The 14,867-nt window shown below is 42.8% G+C and overlaps 1 protein-coding gene across 1 annotated transcript in view; it reads right to left on the bottom strand.

Annotated features, from left to right (window-relative positions):
* The window catches only part of LOC139144787 (ABC-type oligopeptide transporter ABCB9-like), a 26,254-nt gene extending 21,574 nt beyond the window's left edge, over nt 1-4,680 (bottom strand). Inside the window, exon 1 of the transcript XR_011554858.1 lies at nt 4,429-4,680. The gene's annotated coding sequence lies outside the window, so the exon portion shown is untranslated. The remainder of the gene's footprint in view (nt 1-4,428) is intronic.
* Nucleotides 4,681-14,867: the final 10,187 nt, after the last annotated feature.

Genomic DNA, 14,867 nt, shown 5'->3' with positions numbered 1-14,867 from the left:
CTGAATAAAACGAATTTTTTTGGACACCATATCTTTTATGTCAGTTTTTGAACCCACGTGAAACCCTGCGTAACAATGTAATAACTATATATAATCAAAACCTTTTGGACATATCTTTTTATGTCAACTTTTGGACACGCTTTAGAAATGCATGATATAGCATACTCTATATGTCTGACTGTCGGGGAAACACTTCTTGCGCTGCTGTCGGACTCAGTCGCGCGATCACGGTGTCTTTCCCTGTCTTTCCCTCGCACATTCACTTTACCAAAAATGTGTTTTTTGTATAAAAACCGCAGCTTTACAGTTAAGGATGTTACTTCAAAGTTTATGCAATCTATCATCATATGGCAACTGGCTCACCTTTACATGTTATGTGGGACTTTGCTTGGAGTTCACTACCATTTGAAGTAGGCTTCGTCAACTGATAGATAGGAATAACAGACAGATGCAGGGCTCGAAATTAGCGGTAGTTCCGCGTCCACAGACTACCAACTTTTCCCTGGGGCTACCAAAACCCATGAAATGGTAGCCCACACGGACTACAAAAGCCTTGGACTTCAAATTACTTAGTAGGCGACATGATGTTGATCGATGTGAGATGACCTAGGCTCGGTCCAACAGTCAACCCAGCTTGACACAGAAAGGCCAGACTATGACTTTGTTATGCAAATTAAAATGCGACAGTTCAGTCGAATTTGTTGCGACACACTTTCAATAAAATATCATTATATGAAGTTATATGTACTTGGATGACAGGCTGGATAGAATCATGCAAAATAAATCGCTCATTGTCTAGATTATAAAAATCACATCCTTTACAAAAAAATCTCTTCATTCATGTATGGGCTACCAGACCTTGTCACTGGGCTACCAACTTCAGAAAATGGTAGCCCAATTGACTACCAGGGAAAAAAGTAAATTTCGAGCCCTGAGATGTGTACATCGGACACAAATGCGAATGCACTGTTTTTTGCGCCTCCGTCAGACTCAGTTGCTATGTCTTTCCCTTGCACGTCAGCTTTCTCGAAAATGTGTTTTGTATAAAAACAACTTTACAGTGAAGGATGTGATCCCTCGAAGTTACTAATACACTTGTCGATTTGATATGCGAAGACACACTGACGACCAGTTATTTATTAGTACTCAAACCTGGTGAAAATCATTCCGCGACACTAATCGATTATATGTCTTTTGGAGAACGTCCTAAGAACCTGACATGACCCTTGTTTGATGCGTTAGATAGTTGAGTATAAGGATTGATAAAATAATGTATCAAAATGTACACAGATTCACGCGACTGCACTATCATATTCTTGGCAACTCAATGACGTTTATGGCCGAGAGGGCGGGAGTCTCGGACCCAAGGAGCATAAGCATATGCAGTACATTGCATGCTTTCCATGCAAAATCCGACTTTGACTAATATTCCCGTCCTGTTTCCGAGCATAACTTTCGAGCTGAGTAGCTAGTAATGTTGAGGTCAAGATATCCGAAACGTTCGTGTTCGAAATGCTTCTTGATTTGCAGAGAGAACACTCGACCTTCTTGTTTGTGTTTTAACTTAGCGCATGGGGTCAATGGAAAAATTCAAAGCAAAATACCGCGGTGTATAAAATCTGAAGGCACGTAGGCACCAACCCACAACACTTCTTGTACTGCAGAGCACACAATCGGTCGTACGTAAAACACGTCTTTTGTTATTTGAAAAAAAAAGACTAATACATAAGGGATGGACCATTAGATCTTGGGAGGGGGGTGGTCACAATGAAATTGTGAATTTTTTTTACTATTGTAAATTTCTAAATTTTTTTTTTCCAATTGAGATTAGCTGTGCAATTTTTTTTTTTCAGAGTAAATTTTCAGATTTATAATTTTTTTTTTAGTTCGTCGCTGTCTGAGGATAAAGAGGGCAAAGATGTGGTGCAAAGCACCACAAGCGGCCGCGCAAGTGGTCGAGGGGGAGGTGAGGAGGGGGTGTCCCCCCCCTGCCATTGGAGCTTTTTAAAAATAGAGATGAAAATGGTGTTATTTGGTGGCACTTGGGGAGTATTTTTGCGGGGGGAGGTCAGGAGGGGGTGTCCCCCCTCTTGCCATTGGAGCTTTTGAAAAATAGAGATTAAAATGGTGTTATTTGGTGGCACTTGGGGAGTATTTTTGTGGGGGGAGGTCAGGAGGGGGTGTCCCCCTCCTGCTGTTGGAGTTTTTTAAAAATAGAGATGAAAATCGTGTTATTTGGTGGCACTTGGGGAGCATTTTTTTCAGATTACACATCTTCCTCTGAAACATGGTCTTCTTGCTCCTCAGTAGCTTCCTATAGTTTTGAAAATTGATTATTTTGGTTTCCTGGCTTTTCTTTCTACTGCCTGGTGAAATGCCTATATTCACCCACCAACATCATGCATATCTCATGATTTACAATTGATTTTGACAAGCTGAGAAGCTGTTTGCAAAATATAGTGAAATTTGCATATTTGTGTTTTAGAGCAATTGTTGCCCTTTTTGATCAAAACATCTATTTCTCTGTAGCAGCATGTCCAAATTGATTGGATGTGTATAGATGTGGTGAAATTTTAATATTTGTCTTTTTAGGGCAATTCATGCCATTCATGGTCAAAAAAGCTGTATTCTCTGAAAGGGCTTGTCCAATTTCTTTGAAATTTGCTACGTAAGTCCCTTAAGATTTGTTTAAATTATGCTCTTTTTTTGTGGTGGTAAAATTCTTCAGATAATTGTCATTCAGCATTTGCTACACATTATTCATGCAAATTTATTCAGTATTTGCTATCGAGAAACTTTCAAAGTTCAACCCTTTTGTGTTTTTGTGTTGGGATTTGTTGGATAGATGGCATTCTACGTAGTGTATTGTTAAATGTAAAAAAATGTGTTGCGGTTGTTTTATGAGGCTGTTTTTTGAGAAAAAAGAATTGAAAATGCCTTTTTAAAAGCAAAATAATACATAATGACTTGGTATGTTGTTTTATCATTATTGACGTGTTTCTACTTGTTCACGCATTCTTGCATTCATCATTGCAATTAAATGCTGTGAAAAAAAATGAACCTGATGTGGCCTGCATCTGTTTACCTTGAAAGGCAAATATAACTTTCTGTTTTGACAACCATACCATAGTTTCAATGTTTTACCTAGTGTACCTGCTTTGTTTGTATGCAGCAAACTACAAGTAGAAAACAGGCTCTATAATTTTATAATTTTCAAGTGATCAGAATACAAAAGTCCTGAAAAGATAAGATAATCACAACTTCCAGTATAAGGGATACAGTCACTCTCAATGTATACGGTACATTAAAATTAAAAATGTGCCTGGAGGATTCACTAAAAATACAGAAAGTTGCTTCCTGTTGGTAAAATCTAAAAAAATTCAAGATTTTAAAGACTTTTGCAGATTTTTTTTTAACGCATATTTCTTCTTATTTATTTTTTTTTATTTTGCAAACTAGTTTGAAGATTTTTTTTTCCTAACTTTCTGCTCTGAAAATTTTTTTTTCTGTTTTTGACCACCCCCTCCCAAGATCTAATGGTCCGTTCCTAAGTGTACGTATTGCAAGAACGCAGTTGATAAACTGGACAAGTTGAAGGCGAGCTCGAACGTCGAGTTAATAAAGTCTTTTCCGTTCTTGTTCTCGACTAACACGGAATTTTGCAATATACCCGTGAAGTCTGATTCAGTTCGATGCGGTGTTAGGCACGTCGACCAACGTGTTTTTGCCGGGCCAGCAGGAAGAGTATAAACACATCTCCGATACGTTACAAGGTGTGTTCAACACATACCACGTATTCCTGGGAGGTCCTCCTTTCCGACCTGTTCGTTTACAAATGAATATTCAAGTTTGTTTTGCCTTCTGTTTGTTTCTGAATACGTGAATATAAAGTGTCCACTACTTTTACGCACCACCTCTGGACACGGCTTTTGAGAGTTTCAGCCCTTTCTTCAGTCATACCTTGCTTGTGCGTTCGTTATTGACTTTGTCAAATTTAATCGGGTGATAATCTGGTGAGAGCGTCCACAGATTAGTAATATTTACGCTTGATTACTTTGGCTAATTAGGCACTCAAACTCATCAGATAATAGACGCAGCATGTTGATAAAACGTATACGCAAGATTGTCAAGGGCAGTGCTAAGTTAATACCGAAACACCAAAGGTTGGTAGAATATATCTTTATTAGCGATACAACGAAACACCTACCCACCCCTGGGGACGGACATGTAGACAACACCCTGTGACGTAACTCTACTCGTATCACTTTCAAGTGGAAGGCAACCTCACGAGTTTTTCCGTGAGGTACTCCGACTTCTATTTAGAAATAAAACTCTTAAGTTTTCTCGCCTTTTCCCACAAAGGTCAGGAAAAGTCGCAGCGCGGCGCCAATTATAGTGTTACCCAGTGTATAAACTCAGTAGACTTACCAAGTCTTTGTTGCACTGGTTGATTCCGCAGAAGGCTTCACTGTAGTCGTCTGCTCGCTTCTGCGGTTGGTATCATTCTGCTGTTTGAGCGAGTATGTACATGCGAGGCATTCCATGAATAGTTATTTTACCGGTTCCATGATGCAGTGCGCGCCAGGGTATACAAAGCGTACGTTACGCATAGAACTTTTTAGCCGTAGGGCAGGCCTGGCCGTAGGGTATGGTACACGCAGGGTACGTTACTCATAGAACTCTTAGGGGTTATTACACGAAGTTTGCAGTGCGGACGCAGATACCCGAGACGCGCAAAATCGATTTTCCTTCGTGGGTGGTATGGAACGCGAAAATTTCAAAAAAAAAATCACTAAATCTAGCGCTACACATTGTAAAGAAATATCGCCTGTAGTTCATCGAGAATTCAACTTATGTTAATCATAACTAGGCGAATTGAAAGATAAGTAGTTAGATTTACCAAATCGTACATTATTTAGTGTCTTATTAGTTTATATCGCTGAAAAATGGCGAAGTCAAAATGTTGTCTCGTGCGTTTTGACAGAAAATACAACTCATTCATTCCTGGATTTTCCGGTCATGCTCATTACATGTTTCGTCTCCAAGTTCGATTTTATCACTGTCCTTTTACACAGACATCCAACTGAAACGCTATGCCCTCAGTTTTGGCGATAAGGCCGTGAGACGGAAATGTTAACTTAAAATAGCACTGACAGGTATGTACAGGTAGTCCTTGCAAATCCCTTAAATAACAGCTAGAGCGCATGCGTGAAGGTTGCCCTCTAGCGACGATACTCATTGTAGCGTTTCTCAAATATTTTTACTATAACCCAAACGGGATTCGAACCCCCACACACTCGCAGCAACATCGCCTAGCTGCTAGGTCTCAAACAAAACCAGTCGGCTACCGTTTACCGTTTCTCATCCTGAACTTTTGCGCCGAAGAAAGTATCTCCCCTATAAAAGTGCAGAAAATTAAGCATAAAAAATGAGGCGATTTACTGAAGCCTTGTATCTCTAAAGTGGCCAATATAAATTTACTAAAAAAACATAAATGAACTATTACTGATTGTCACTGATTTTTCTGAAATGCACACGTGCATATTGAGCCAGAAAAGGAAAAAAATTACATGTATAACAGCTTCAAGGCTATACCTGAGTTCAGTTATTTTAACAATTATTGTTCTAAAAGTACAGGTTTAATTAATGATGAGGTTATGCGATTTACCTGAACTAAAATACGTATTTTTTATAAATCTTTTACAATTTGATGCAATAAGTATCTTATAACAATACAACAACAATAGGCCCTACTCTATAGGCATGATAGGTATTCACCTCTTTTCACAAGGGTCGAGCGCAAAGAAAACTTATACACAGAAGACAGAGTACAGGATAACAACAACATTACAACACAGACAGGTTTCATGTAAAAGTGTCGAAAACGCTTTGTCGATAAAATTTGTAACAAGCCTGCTTAAAACCTCTAACACTTGTAGAACTTCTTATTGCTGAAGGCAAATTGTTGTACAGGTAATTACTCAAAAAGACTGCTCAAATAATTCGGTTCTAGCAAATGTAACTTGTAGAGCTTTATTACCAATAAATCTTAAAATCTTTGTGGATCTTTGTACTTCGTTGTTATATCCCGGATGTATGGAGGAGACTGGCCACAACATACCCTTATAAACAGACACTACTAGGTTGTACTTATAGCGATGGGATAGCAGATACCATTGTAGAAGTGTAAACATTTCAATGGATGAGGTACCAATGTCACAATTCAAAATCAGTCACATTGCCCGCTTTAAAAGACAGTTCAAGTGATCCACATCCTTTTGACTACAACAACCAAAAATACCGAGACCATAATCAAAATATGGTAAAATGAAACTGTTATAAAATTGACGCCCTGCTGAAACTGGTTAAAATGCTTAAATTCTGGCAAGAAGATACAGATTACTCTTTATTTTTTCACAATACTATCAACATGTAATGTTTATGATAAATGACTCTGAATCTTCCATACCAAGCAGCTTTTCGCTTTCTACATTTTCAATATCACTGTCACCATCTTATAGGCCTAATGGAACTTTGAGTTCATTTTCAACCAAAATTCATAAACTCCAGCAAATCTAGATTGTAATAATGATTAATGTCTTTAATGGCAATAAATCATTGTTGTAATGACATGTCAAAAAGAAATTTAAATGTTTCAGTCTTGTCACGCATCACGCTCACTGGCCGTCAGTTCATGTAGAGTTGATCTGAAAGAATAAGTTCACACCACTTATTAATATACATGCATATTAAAAACAAGCAAATTTATTATTTATTATACATATGTTTAAAAGTATTTGTCAATGATTATTTATCAAGTCCTCAGTCAATTGTTAGGACAATTTAGTGCGTAAATTGTATAACGAATGACACTCTTTGAAAATATCACTTCAATGGATAAACATGCATGATATATTAACAGATATCAGTAGCAGATATTGTTATATAAAACAGGATGTTAACAAAACATCCTTCCATATCAGCTATTCTGTGGAATCGTCCGACTTAAATGCTCTCATTTGTTTCTGATAGGATCTCATCTCACAAACTTAATGCACATCCGATGTGCACTCCCAATAGACCGGGCCAATAGACTCCCTATACTTGATATGAACTTCAGCCTAATTAGTATACAGCATCGCCCTCTAGACTATAATTTTCTCTTATATGTACAGGTGAAGCTAAAATATAGCCACTGCTATGGCTAAAGACGCAGGTCATAGGAAGGGGACTTTGTTTTTTTCATGTTTAATACTACGTCACTTGTAGACACTCAGAGAAAAATCAAGAGAAGAATCGGAAATCGTACCCAAAAATGCAAGAAGATCGTTATTGACGATAAACTATAACAAGTATGGATTCAGAGACGTATTGGAAGCCATCGATGCTGGTTATTGAGTAAACTATAGCTTTTTGACAGGAAAATCCGTCTCCGAACTCGGCTGTACGTGCGTATAGCGGCTATTCCATTTCCCGACTTCCTATGTTTCTAATGCATACCAAAGCGGCCATCGCCGTATATCGAACAGCAAGTGACTGTGGCTCGAGGGTAACTTGCATGTTTGGGCGATACCGCGACGTATTCGAGTGATGTATCCGTATTTTGACCAGTTGCGCAGCAACGAGTCAAAATACGGACACATCATGAGAATACGACGCGGTATCGCCCTAACTTCGTGTAATAACCCCTTAATCATACATGCATGCTTTGGTTATGACTGTTTTCCTACAGACGCTCCGAAATTAGCAACGAAATCAACTTGAAATCGACCTTGCTTCCTCCAGGCTGTACTTATAAAAAGTTGGTTGCTAAGGAGTGATGACAACCGTATCACTTCTTGATATTATTCCGCTATTGGCCATTCCACTGCAAAGGAGGGTTTATGGAGCACTTTTACAGCAAACAATTTAAATATTACGATGTCGACACAGGTTTTCACAATTTGAAGAAGATTTATTTTTAGTTTAAAATGACGGTGGATGTAAAACATAGGCGGGAGTCCACAAAATGGGTGTGTTTTCGTGTTTTAATACATAACCCCATCCCTGCGTGAAAGTTATGAGGCCGCCAAAATCGGGTCAAAATACTCGCGCCACGCTCAAACTCTTATCGAGTATGAACAGCTGAGAGCACAGAGCAAGCAGCTCTGCGACATCTATGAATGCACATACAGTGGATATAATACCCGTACCAGTCAGTTTATCTCGAAGAATTATACATGTTCCCAGACGTCAAATATGCCGAATTTACCATCTCATTAAGCGGATTAGTGAAAACATGAAGTGAGTACAGTGTAAGCTGTAGTGTCGTAACTCGTTCGTGATTTTGGTGCTGTACGAATAAAAGTGCACATTTCAAAGGTATTTCCGTCGTCTGCTCGTATATTTTCCTTCCTTGCTTGCCAAATAGAACTAAACATCCTTTAACAACCGAAGCGAAAGTTTGACTTTCCCTAGATGGGCACATTGTATCTGAAACCCGCACCGCATCGGTGCCACCAGACACGATCATGACCTGTGAACTGACAGGTACAAATCGGAAATATCATGTGCACCTTCAACCTTGTCTGTCGCGAGTATTTTCAGTGCGGTTGGATTTTCGTGGCTCATTTACGACTGTAAACGATGTAATTCACCGCCCAGATACTCTAAGGGACGGACCATTAGATCTTGGGAGGGGGGGTGGTCAAAAACGAAAAAAAAAAAATTTTCAGAGCAGAAAGTTAGGAAAAAAAAAATCTTCAAACTAGTTTGCAAATAAAAAAAAATAAATAAGAAGACAAAGGCATAAAAAAAAAATCTGCAAAAGTCTTTAAAATTTTGAATTTTTTTTAGATTTTACCGACAGAAAGCAACTTTCTGTATTTTTTAGTACATCCTCCCGGCACATTTTTAATTTTAACCCTTTTCCTGCCAAGTCGGTGAAAATCCGCTTGAAATTCGGTGTAGCTAGAATCTGAGCAGCCACGGCCGTTATCCTGCCAAGGCGGTGGAAATCGGGCTACTTTTTGGTACCCCTTTCCTGCCTAGTCGACGGAACTACGTGTAGCAAACCCTTGCTCGCGCTAGGGGTCGTTCGAGGACAGGTTTTGGGCGAGGAACGGCGTTTGCTCTCGAAATGGGTTCACAGAGAGTCCAACGACAGGGAAAGGTGCGGAAGCTACCCAGCCAGTCCCCCACCCCGTTGGGGGACTGGTTTTTTTGGGGGGGACGAGTAGCGTACTTGGCAGGTTAGCACGGTGACGTATCCTAGCGGAGTTTGGGCTAACTTGGCTCTGAGGCACTACATAGATTGCGGCCGAAATTGACCGTCTCGGCAACGCTAATCTGTAAGGCAACCGCCTAAGACCGCCTCAGCTGGCGGTGCAATTTTTTGCCAATGGTGCGAGACGAAAATCACGGACTTAGTCCTGATTGACGGGAAGTGCGGACGGATTTGACGGACTCGGCTTGATTAGTCCCTGACATGGAACTGATCCGAACGGACTTGAGCGACATTTGTGAAGGGTAACCACCGCTTTTAACCGACTTGTTACCTTCTCGAAAAGACTACCCACTCAGATGTCGGACGTTGTCGGCTGCACTTGCTCTAGACGTTCAAGCCGTGCAACGAAACACACCGCCTCAGCCTTGCCATTCACGAACATGGCCTCAAAATTTGATACCATTGTTCACCGACTTGGCGGCTGCGGTTAGGTGCGTGAACCGTTGTTCACCGACTTGTTACGCCTATGTTGTCCCTGTGAAGTTCGGCTAACGGCCGAGTCTAACGGGAGTTGGCAGACCTGTGTTTGGTTTATACCGTAGTATGACCGACTCAGGTAGAGGTACCTGTCGGTATATTCCGAGTTTTACGCACGCGGGCGTCAATGACGGGTCGTCATCACCGCTGATGACGTAGACGTGCTGGCCACGTTATTTGAAGGAGCCATGTTTGCCCAACGGACGAGGCCGAGACAGCTGTTGACAATTTTGGCATCCTTCATCTTTGACCGCCTTAGTTGGGTAAGCCGCTCGGCAGGCGACGGTTATGACCTAAACAAGCCGCTGAAGCACTGTTCGTTGCCGTACAAGAACGAGACGGCCAGTCCATTACTGCTTAATGGGCGATCTGTCGGGTTGGCTTGTCACCGACTTGGATGACAATACGCCCTGCGCAGGCGTACTTAGAAGGGACATGAGATTAAAGATACGGGTTTCCCACCCGTACTAATCATGGGCTTGGGCCAACGTCCTTGGGTGGCAGGTGCGCATGCCACGTACCCAGTTGGACGGAATGTCAAGTTGAGATGCTAATGACATTCACTATGTTATGCTAAGTGCTCGAGGGATTTGCATCGCAAATGAGTATTATTAGCATATCAAATGGTGCGGACAGGCAATTTACATGACGGGTAGGAATGTCAGCGCCGGTTGGTGGACTGATTGCCGTAGGTCAATTATAATAACAGGTGGCTGCATATATAAACACCCCTGCGTCCAATCATGTCCAGGGCTTTGTTTCCCTGTGGCTTTAAAAGGGTGGGACCTGCTAGTCTGTCGACACTGTTCCAGACATGAGCTTGACGGACCGCAAAAGTTTTCTGAAGGCGAGCAGACGACTGAAGCTCAAAGATGCAGAGTCTCCGGCGGTAGTGGTAGCGATCGTTGTGATGTCCCTAGTAAACGTTCTAAGAAGTCGGGCAAGAAACGCTCCCGTAAGGCGAAGCTATCTCCGGCTGAAAAACCCAGTGGTAAGCGTAAACGTAAGACTGATCGTTCTGCCGATGAGGATGATGACGGGTCACCGGTTGCCAGTGGTTCTCACCCGCTGCTCCGGAGAGACTACTTCACCTGCAGAGACTACATCTGCTCTTGTGGGAGATACTTCACCTGCACAGACTACGTCTGCTGTGCTGCTAGTGAGACAGTGAGTAACGAGACGGCTGATGCCATTGGTTCTCCCCCGGCTGCTCCGGGAGAGACACCACCTGTTGCTGTGCACCATGAGCCCTCATCCTGCGTCAGGAGAGGTTCCTGTGCCCGGTGCGAAAGGGCTTGGGTCCTCGTCACCAGCAGGGGCTGCCCAGCCCGCTCCTGCCATAGTTTCGTGTGCTGCGATGTCCCCGCCGAAAAAGATAGTGCGGAGGGTTCGTTATCAGGATAGCCCACCTGATTTTGAGCCAGATATGATCCTTGATGCCGCTACAGGCATGTTCAGGCCCAGACGCCCAGACGACGGTGATATCACCGCTGAGTCCGACTCGGAGGTTGACGAGGATGCGGCAGAGGACGATGACTTTTATGACAGGCAGTATGTAGGTGAGGCAAGCTCTGACGACGATGATGACGTTGCTGCTGTGTTGGAGGAGGACGACACCCCTCCTGTCTGGCGTATGTCGGAAACTACCGATGCTAATATATTTGAGGAGACCGATTTTGACCATGAGAGAGGACCGACTTTCACCTTGCCCAGCCACTCCCGTGAGATCGATTACTTTTTTAAGTTTATCCAGCTACACAGATCAGATTGGCCAAGGACGAGACTAATAAATACGCCAAATTCCACCAGCGATATATCGCTAGGAAAATAGATAAATACTGGCGTAACGCTGACTACCGAGAGGTGCAGGCGTTCATTGGCGTCTTAGTCTGTATGGGTATCGACCGTAAATCATCAGTGGAGGATTATTGGTCTAGCGATCCCTTTCTGAGAAACCAGGGTATTTCTACTGTGATTACCCGCAGTCGCTTTCAGCAGCTTATGCGATACTTTCATCTGGCAGACCCAGAGAACGATCCACGTCGTGATCCTGATGAGGCACGCCGCCGACGTCGGTGTCAGGAGGATGCCCTTTATAAAATCAATCCATGGATGGAGCCCATAGTTGACAGGTGCATAAATAATTATAAGATGGGTAGAGAGATCTCCATCGACGAGGGCATGGTGCGATTTAAGGGCCGTTCTAAATTTAAGCAGAGATTACCGCATAAGCCTGATCGAGACGGTTTCAAGATATGGCAGCTGTGCGACTCCAGCACTGCATACATCGCTAACTTTGCACCGTACCTAGGTGTGAAATTTCGGGATCGGACTGATGGGAGACGGCAGGAGCGAGGTGTGGTGAAAAGAATTACAATGGAGCTGGTCCAGCCATTCTGTGGATATAATCACAGCCTATTTTGTGATAGCCTGTTTAGCACAGTCGTTACTGCTAGAGAGCTGATGGAGACCGGGATCTACATGGTCGAAAGTTTTAATCGCCGTAATCGTCGCACCATGCCCCCTCAATTAATTCAACCGGGTAAGAGGAAGCGCCTTCCTCTGTCTGTTGGGGATATGAAAGCCACGACCAGAACGGACTCTCGTCTTAACATCACTGCTTATCAGGATAGTAACGCTCAGGTGCTGATCTTGAATACGGTCTATCCACCCTTGGAGTGCGTGCCAGTGGGGGAGGGAGATGAGCAGCGACAAGTGCCTCTGTCGCTGTATAATTATCGCCGGTACATGGGAGGCGTCGACCGAGCCAACCAGAAGCGCAAGTACTTTCACACTGGGCGCAAGAACCACAGATGGTGGACATATCTGGCATGTTACCTGATTGATGTTGCCCTGGTAATGCATATATATGCTTCAAGCATGTACACCCTGATAGTAAGCTGACCCATAAGATGTTTCATCTGCGTGTCGGGAAACAACTCATTGGCGGTTATTGTGGGCGATCGCAGCCCAGTGTGAGAGAGGTCGAGGCCACCGTTTCTCTTGCCTCGTACATAAATCCACAAAATCAGCCGATGCACGTTGTCAGCCGTTTGGAGGGGCGGCAGAAATGCTGTAAAGTATGCAGCAGAGAGGGTAAGACCACTGCGAGCGGACGACTGTCTGAGACGTCCAAAGGATGTAGTCTGTGCGGGGTTCATCTTCACGAGGGCGAGTGTTTTGCGGCTTTTCATCATCGCATGATGCTACGAGGTAAGAGGAGCGTTGGCGTGCAGACCTCTACTCACACAGCCCCGACGACACCCATCAGCAAGAGAACCCGACGTAAATAACAGACAGGGGACAGCTTCGCCTAACAGTGGCTTGACTGTATCTTAACACGGACCATGATCACATTTTGAGCACGGTTGTGCCGTTTGTTTGTGCTTTACGATCCCGCTGATTGTAAATTGAAACACGGATTATTTTGTACAATCCCCCCGATTGTAATCTTTGTAACACGGACCATGCACTCGGACGTCGAGACAGACTCTGAGATTTATTATTCGGCATAATGTAAATTATTCCCGAATAAAATACTATCTATGGATCGCATATTTTCGTTTGTTGTTTTGTTAGACGGATTATTTTGTACAATTCCCCCTATTATAATTTTTGAAACACGGATCTGCCACCCCGATTGTAATTTTTGAAACACGGACCATGCACTCGGACGTCGAGACAGACTCCGAGATTTATTGTTTTGCATAATGTAAATTATTCCCGAATAAAATACTATCTATGATCGCATATTTTCGTTTGTTTTGTTTTTACCCCCACTTTCGTTTTTGGCAGATCCGTAAGGACGCTATAGTAATGGATGAACGTGCGTTGTATCACGTGGGAGGGGCACAGCCCAATGGAGGCTGTGCTCGTGCGACGTAGACGTTGTACCAACCATCTGTCGTTTGGGTTAGTGCATAGAGCAGTTGCACCACATGTCCAGAGCTAAGGTGGTACAAAACTGCACCTTAGTAACAACTGCACAACTAACCTGTTAGGAAACGGTAACACTAACGAGCTAAGTGTGCACTGAACTGGCCAAACTACGTACACGCCTTCCTTCAATGGCGAAGCTATGTCGTTGACACTACGTCAAAGCAGACTGCACTGTGCGACTCTTCCAAGTCGTTCAAAGTACGTGGCCAAGTGACACAACCCAGGGGAAACAGGACAGGTTTGAGGGTGCTGCCGCACCCATAGCACTAACCCCTGGGTCTTCTACTAACCCACGAGCGAGGTGATGTTTCCCCGGTGTGGCCGTGCGTGCCGGCGAACGAGCTTTACTTCCGCAAAAGTAAGCTAGAAAAGGGCATAAAAGTGCACGTCCCCCGGGGCAAACAACGCCCAAGACCTCGTCATTTTCTCGACACAACCTCATCAGCGGTTGCCCCTCTATACGGGCATGCAAAAATTTTTGAAGTCTAACACGTATATGGTCGGTAATCGTACCCCGAAAATGCGGTATTTTCCCGCCAAATGCCTGGCAGGAAAGCGTGCAGGAGAGCCTATCTTCTGTAGACACGGAAAAGGGGGCCGGTTTTGACCGACTTGGCAGGATAACGGACAGGGGCGCTCGGCAGGAAAAGGGTTAATTTATACATTTAGAGTGACTGTATCCCTTATACTGGAAGTTGTGATTATCTTATCTTTTCAGGACTTTTGTATTCTGATCACTTGAAAATTATGAAATTATAGAACCTGTTTTCTACTTGTTTCCTGCGTACAAACCAAGCAGGTACACTAGGTAAAACATTGAAACTATGGTATGGTTTGTCAAGACAGAAAGTTGTATTTGCCTTTTAAGATCAAGGGAAACAGATACAGGCCACATCAGTTTCATTTTTTTCACAGCATTTTATTGCAATGATGAATGCAAGAATGGGTGAACAAGTAGAAACACGTCAATAATGATAAAACAACATATCAAGTCATTATGTATTATTTTGCTTTTAAAAAGGCATTTTCAATTCTTTTTTCTCAAAAAAACAGCCTCAAAAAACAACAGCAACACATGTTTTAACATTCAACAATACACTACGTAGAATGCCATCTATCCAACAAATCCCAACACAAAAACACACAAAAGGGGTTGAACTTTGAAAGTTTCTCGATAGCAAATACT

Source organism: Ptychodera flava, chromosome 12 (genome assembly GCF_041260155.1).
Source record: "Ptychodera flava strain L36383 chromosome 12, AS_Pfla_20210202, whole genome shotgun sequence".
NCBI lineage: Eukaryota > Metazoa > Hemichordata > Enteropneusta > Ptychoderidae > Ptychodera > Ptychodera flava.
This window is presented reverse-complemented; position numbering and strand designations above follow the sequence as displayed.